Genomic DNA, 6579 nt, shown 5'->3' on the forward strand with positions numbered 1-6579 from the left:
CCGGCCGAACGGCACTGCTACAAACATGCTGAAACACAAGCATGGGACCTCACCCCTTGCGGCCAAGAGCTAACGAGAGGTCAAAAGGAAGCAGAACCAGAGTACACCCTTCCTCGTGATTTGACGGGAATTTAGAAAAACAGCGCATTAAAAACAAAGCATCGGTGCCAATGCCCCTCCAACCTGCCATTTATCAGATGGGCGAGCTGGGCGGCTTGCCGGAGAGAAGGGGAGAAGCGGCTCTGTTAAACTGCCGACGCCTGTTCTCCTGAGCAGTGCTTGCGGCAACCCAATGGGGATGCACAAGAGTCTGCCCTACGGACTGATCTTCTGCCTGTTCTCCTCACCTTACGTAGCCAGCACCAGAGAGGGCTTCCTTGGGAAAGGGCCATCCTAATTTTGAGTTTTAAGGCCAAGATGGAGACCATGTCAGAGCTCAGGCAAAAAGACATGATAAGTGAATGGGAATTTTCCCCACTGCAAACTCAGCTAGAAAGATGACTAAAGACAGCCAGAGGTCAGCTGGATTCAGAAGTGCCTCATGAGTATTGCAGAAGTACTGAGGGAAAGGAATGAAGACGGAGGAGGAAGACAACAATACAGCAAGTGAAGTTCTCACCATATGAGGGAGGTCATTTTGTGGCAGAACACAATAGTGCACCAGCACAAGCCCTCGAGGACACCGAAAGGCTCCATCTCGATGACAGCAATAGCATATCAGCGGGAACACACTGGCAAGACAACATCCCCATTTCTGTGGGTCCGGGATGAAGTCACTCACCCACAGGACGATGCTCTCCAGGACAGCCATGGGTCCCTAGCAGAAAACTGGGCTTGAAGGGAGCCCTCAGCTCCTGCATCCCCAGGGGGAATTTGGCAGCTGTGATTCAATTTGCATCGAGTTCACGACTGCGTTTTTTTTTGAGAGGGCTGGCAAGTGACGGCATTAGCCTTGCTTGTGTGGGTGATTTCAGCTCTGGGGGTGATTTCAGCTCTGGGAGTATAAATCCTATGAGGGATGGGCAGCAATCACCGATTCATTTCCCCCAATCAGCGAACACCCATCACAGAAGGGATGGTTGGCACTAATGGGAAGAAAACATCGCTATTTTGGACCTCCTCTGCTCGCAAAACATTATGCCTTTGCTTCAAATATTATTCCCGGAGCGGTTTGAAGACAGGCAACACTTTCCCATGTTAATGTGATAAAACTAAAGGCTTACAGGCTCACCCAGAGATTGCAAATGTTCAGGAACATCAGACCACAAATCTAGAGGCAGAATAACATCCCTGCGCGCAGAGAGGCAGCTGCAATACCACAGCTCCCCTGTCCTGTGACAAACAGTGTTTGCCACGCTCAGTACTCCTAACAGGCTCCCGCAGCCTCCCTGGAGGTGTTTGCCCCTGTATTATGCCCTGCAAAGATTTGGGGGGGATTTTAGCTTCACCTTTCAATCTTTGTGTGAGGAAAGACAAGATTTTGCTCTTCTTCCCCAGGCTGACCCTGGAGCAGAATGATGCAGAAGGCTGTTGTTTCAGCGTGTGCTAGCACTTTACCAGATGCAATAGCATGCTGGTACCTTCTTCACCCCGGCGCAGCCGTATCTGTACCTCGTCCCGAGTGGGACCTTGTTTCCAGACCCATGTGGTTCTGGGCTTGCGGGCCCAGAAAGCAGAAGTCTCTTTTTTTTACATTTTTTTTAATGGTACTATGTGCTTTGATGGCACCAGACTGAGGCTGTAGGCTTAGATGTAGTATCCAAGGATCAATGATTTCTAATTTACTTAGCCATCATACCCTCTCCAAAAGGTAAAAACCCCAAACTTTGGCTCTCTTTTACATAAAAGGAACAGAGGATTAGAAAAATTATGTGATTTACTGGAGGCCAAACGGAGAGGCTGTGGTAGGGGAGAAATTTGACTGTGGGTCTCAAATTAGCACCCTAACCATTGCTGTCTGTGTAGTGTTTTCTCTCTGCTTTGCATACTTCAGTCTGAAACATGCTGGACAAGCTCCCTTGGGATAAGGAGTCATTTTTAGCCCGATTCCTTACAGAAATTAAGCTCTCGCAATCATGTTGTCTATCTGCCTGTCTATCAGCCGCCCACAATATGGTTTGAATCCACCGGCCAATTTCAACCGAACCCAGCAGCAAGGCAGGGATCTTACAGCAAAGCAATTCAGATGAGCTCCATGATGAGCAGCAACAGGGGAGGGAAGAGAGGGAGAAAGCAGAGCATGCCCCTGTGTGCCTGTGGGCTGCGGGGCGGCTGGACACCGCTCCTGGCTTGGTGTGTGATGCTTCCTGCCCCTCTCTGGGGTGAGAGAGAGGGATTGAGCTCAGGGCATGACCTGCAGGGCTGACAAGGCCGGGAAGGAGCCGAGCACACTGCAGGGATGTCCTGGGCATGCAGCGACCCCGGGCACGAACGTGGCGGAGACCGTTCATCCCACAGCTGGCAGAGCAACTTCTGCTCTCCGCGCTCCCTAACCCCTGCCGGCTATTCCTCCAGGAAAGCAGCCAATTAACATATTGCAATGAATTAACCTTAAATGCTCTAAAAATCCAAACCTCTGCATGCAAATGAATTCTGATGGAAGAAGTGAGATAAAACACCGCCCAGCCACAACCGAGCCCTCAGCTCAGCTTGTTTGCTAACCGAGGCACTTCAGTGTTTGCGACTGAAGCCAAGGTGGATCCCACGGTGACACGCTCAGCCCCGTGACGATTTGCACCTCCCCACCCCGTGCTACTGCCTTGCCAGGTGCAAGGCTTTGAAACAAAACATTGTCCTGTGTGGTTTTTTAGGTTTTAGTGGCTGGGATCTGTGACGTGGCCCTATTTTCTTCATCTTGGGCAGTGCCAAATGGGGGTGGCGTGGGCAAAAGAGCCTCCGGGCAGGGCGTCAGGCATGTGCTGGGCTTTACCAACGACCTGCCAGCCAAAGGCAGGGGTGGAAAGGCGCTTCTTCATCACTTCTGGGTGAACCTGGTGCACGTCCGAGGGGCTGTGCCTAAGGGCTTGCTGCTACAGAAAGAGGTAACTCTGCCAGTCCCTTCCTAAGAGGAATTATAAACACTTCCCACTCAGTCGCTATTATGCGATCTCTCTTTCACCATGTGGCTATTGCTGATAAGTGATTCTCGGGCTCCCTGTGCGCAAGTCATTTGACATCTGGTTAACTCCTTCACACTAAGTCACAGAGCCGAGTTAATGGTCGCAGAGCCGAACTTTCACTGTCGCCCTTTCCCCAGAAGATCACCAAAAGGTCACCTCTTTCCCCCTCTTCGGGATTACAGTCCTTTTAACGCCCTTTCGAGCTAGGCTCCGCAAACAAAGTCCTCCTTTGAGCCAACCAGTCTTGAAATCCGATGCCCTTGTTCATTTTGCACTGCTGGTGGCAGGGAGGAAAACAACAAAGTGACATTTCTATCATTGGCCACAAGGCAGACGGCGTAAGACAACGATATTTATCTCCTCCTTGAGCCGCCCTGAGGCCTCAGATCTGAAAAAAATTACGGGCACTGGCAATCACCATTTCCAGCAATCGGGCTGTAGTCGAGCAAGTGGGAAGATGAACAAGTGCTGGTACAAATTCTCAGGGACTGACCCTAATAACAGGATCTGCCCAGAAAAGATGCCTTGTGTGTAACAGAAACAAACAAATGCCTTTACACTTGCACTGCTGTTAAGTAATGTAAAACTTCGCCAGATAAGGATTGTTTGCTCTCACTTAGGGGGTTCTGGCAGCCCTGCTCCTCAGATTATTTGCTGAAATGCATTTGGCTTTTTGTCAGTTTGCGATCTTAAAGGCAAAGCGATCGGGTTTCATCCTCATCTCCTACTACAGAGCGATTCTGGGCAGCATGAAACATCTGATCTTTCCGCAGCTGGGGGGCAAAGGAGAGCAGCAGCCACGGCACAGTTGCCCTAGGCGGTGGACACAGAGGTGAGGGTGTCTGCTGCCACCGGTGTCCTGCCTGGCCCAGGTCATGACACTTGTACCTGCTAACGCCGTGCCTCTCCAGCTTGCAAACGCTTTAGCGTGGGGCTACGTTTTGCTGTGGTTTTAGACCACTTTGTTATATTGGAGCTTCCGTCGCTTCCTCTAAGAACAACTGAAATACAAACAATAACAAGTCAGTGGTGGCTTGTCGGAAGAAGGGTGAAGGAAAAGTTGAGCAAAAATTTGGCCTGGCAGCAACAGAGTGTATTTCTACATAAAATTTGATAAAAAGAACACCTGCAGTCAAGAAAAAGCACATGCAGAAGTGGCTTCAGAGGCATTTCTGCAGCAAGGCAGAAGAGGTCTCTAATAGCAATTGCATATAAGCAGCGAAGGGCATTGAAACCTGGGGAAATACAGGAAGGTGCCATCAGACTGGACGTGGCCAAATCGCAGAGCCCACGTCCTCCCCGATACGTGAAGCCCAAGTCGTAGTGAAACTCTTGCACATACATGCAGCTCAGCCGTTTAGCCGCAAAGCCACTCGGCAAGCGGTGTGCTCTCAGCCTGCAGTCAGAGGGATGCGGAGAGTCGCTGGGGCAGCGAGCGGGTGAGAAAGCGGTGAAGGGATGGATGGCATGCAGTGCAAGCAACCACAGGAAGCTTGCTGTGGCTACGAGGAAGCAGCACTTAACTCTTTGGTGCATGCTGTAGGGGCTTAAAGTGCTCACCAGCAGCACAGAGCGTGGGAGGGATTTGCCCTGGGGCATCCGGGAAGGGATCCTGGGCATTTTCTGCAGGAGTTGGGGCTGTTGGCCAGGACCAGGTGGGCTTACTTCACCAGTGGATTTTCTCTGGCTGCCTGTTGCGTGGGGATGGCCCCAACGCCTCTGAATTGTGACTTTTCCTCCTACGAGGCAAAGGTGGGGGAGCCACATTAAACCACAGCCATCCCCATCCACGTGCAGAATTGCTCCTGGGACAGTGTTTTCCGGAGTTTGCTTTGAAGTATTCCCCATGGCGTGGTTCCCACCACAGCCTCCCTGAAACCATGTCCTTGCCTCGGCGGTCTCAGGTGAGGTGCCAGTCCAGCTACCCCTTCTGCTTTCCCTTGCCCTCCCCTCTTAGCCCTTAATGCTGATCTGAGGCTCCCTCAATTCGGCATCTTTTTCAGCATCTTTTCGTGTCTCATCAGGATTACATCTATCGAAAAGCCACAGGCTGGACTTTAACCCACCCAGCCATGCAGAGACATGGCGAGTGGATTTGGGGAGGGGATGAGGGTAGGGCCAGGAGCACTGTAGCCCCCTGTGAGCACAGCCCCATGCAAAGAGACGCTGGTTCGCATTGCAGCCAACCTCCCCTGGGAGCACAGCGGGAGCTGCCGCCCCTGCCTTCCCTCGTCCGACCTCCGATATGGGCAAAGGCGCGGTGGGATTTGCAGTCGAACGAGTTAAAATGCTGCTGAGAATGCACTTCAACTGGAGCTGGATCAATTTCCCCGGCCCCTGTGGCTGATACAAGCATGTCCAGCCAGGAAATTGTAAAGAAAACAGGCTTGAAACCAATTTCATTGGAACCAGCGCCAGCTGCATGCATTGATAAGGCCTTTGATAACGTTGCAGAGAAGAGTTATCAGTGTTGGAAAGGGCTATCTTGTAGCTACGGCTCCCTCACTGCTGGCGGAGGGGAGCTGGAGGCAGGTACCAGCAAGTGCTTACAGCACCCAAAAAACATCCCTTGCAAGTACTGAGCAGCCAGGGCAGCCCGGTGCCCCACGGCTGGGCTGGGGCAGCAGTCAGGTTGAGGAAGGAGACCTCAGCCTGTCCCACACCGTGCTGGCGAGCTGCTTGCTTCCTCCCTGCTTGCACCTGGGTCGTATTGACTCACTCATGGCTCCTCCACCGTGGGAGAAGATGGGGACGTGGAGCAGAGGGACATCTTGGAGGGACAACAGCTGCCTGTCCCTTCAAAGGGGACCCCGAGGAGGGGGCTGTTGTCTACGTGTGGCAACCAGCAACTACAAGACGTGTGTCATTTGCTCTTCCTGGGTGTGCCTGTCCTGTCAGCCCCTCATTTTATTGCTCTTTTCTGAAGTACCTGTGAGATACAGAGGCTTATCAAAGCATCCCAGAGATAACCATTCGGACCATCTGGGGAGGGGTGACAGGCACAGGCGGGAAGGGCAGCAGGATCACCGTCAGCAGGACTGCCCTGACCCCACAGCCTCTTATTTGGTAAAATTTGGCTGCGTTGGCTTGACTGGTGCTCACCCTGGCTGCAGTGACTGAACCACACGGCTGGGGCATGAACCGGATCGGCTCTCCCAGGCTCATTAATCTAACTAAACTATTAAACCCTGCTCGGGGTGACAGCCTGTTGCAGGGCTAATACAGTTACGCTGCAGCGAGCTGCTTGCTCTGCCCGGCATGACACGCTCTTGCAGGGACCCACGGTCCGTGCCTGCGCAGGGGCTTCGCAACCCCTTCCAGCTCACTGGGATGCTGTGAGCGGGCACGGAGCCCTCACCGGAGATTTACTCATCTTCCAAGCCAGGACGGATTCCTGATAGCCCAGAAAAGCAAAATTAGGAAAACACCCTGAAAGCAAAACAAGACCGGGATGGGAAAT

This window comes from Mycteria americana, chromosome 1 (assembly GCF_035582795.1).
Source record: "Mycteria americana isolate JAX WOST 10 ecotype Jacksonville Zoo and Gardens chromosome 1, USCA_MyAme_1.0, whole genome shotgun sequence".
Lineage (NCBI taxonomy): Eukaryota > Metazoa > Chordata > Aves > Ciconiiformes > Ciconiidae > Mycteria > Mycteria americana.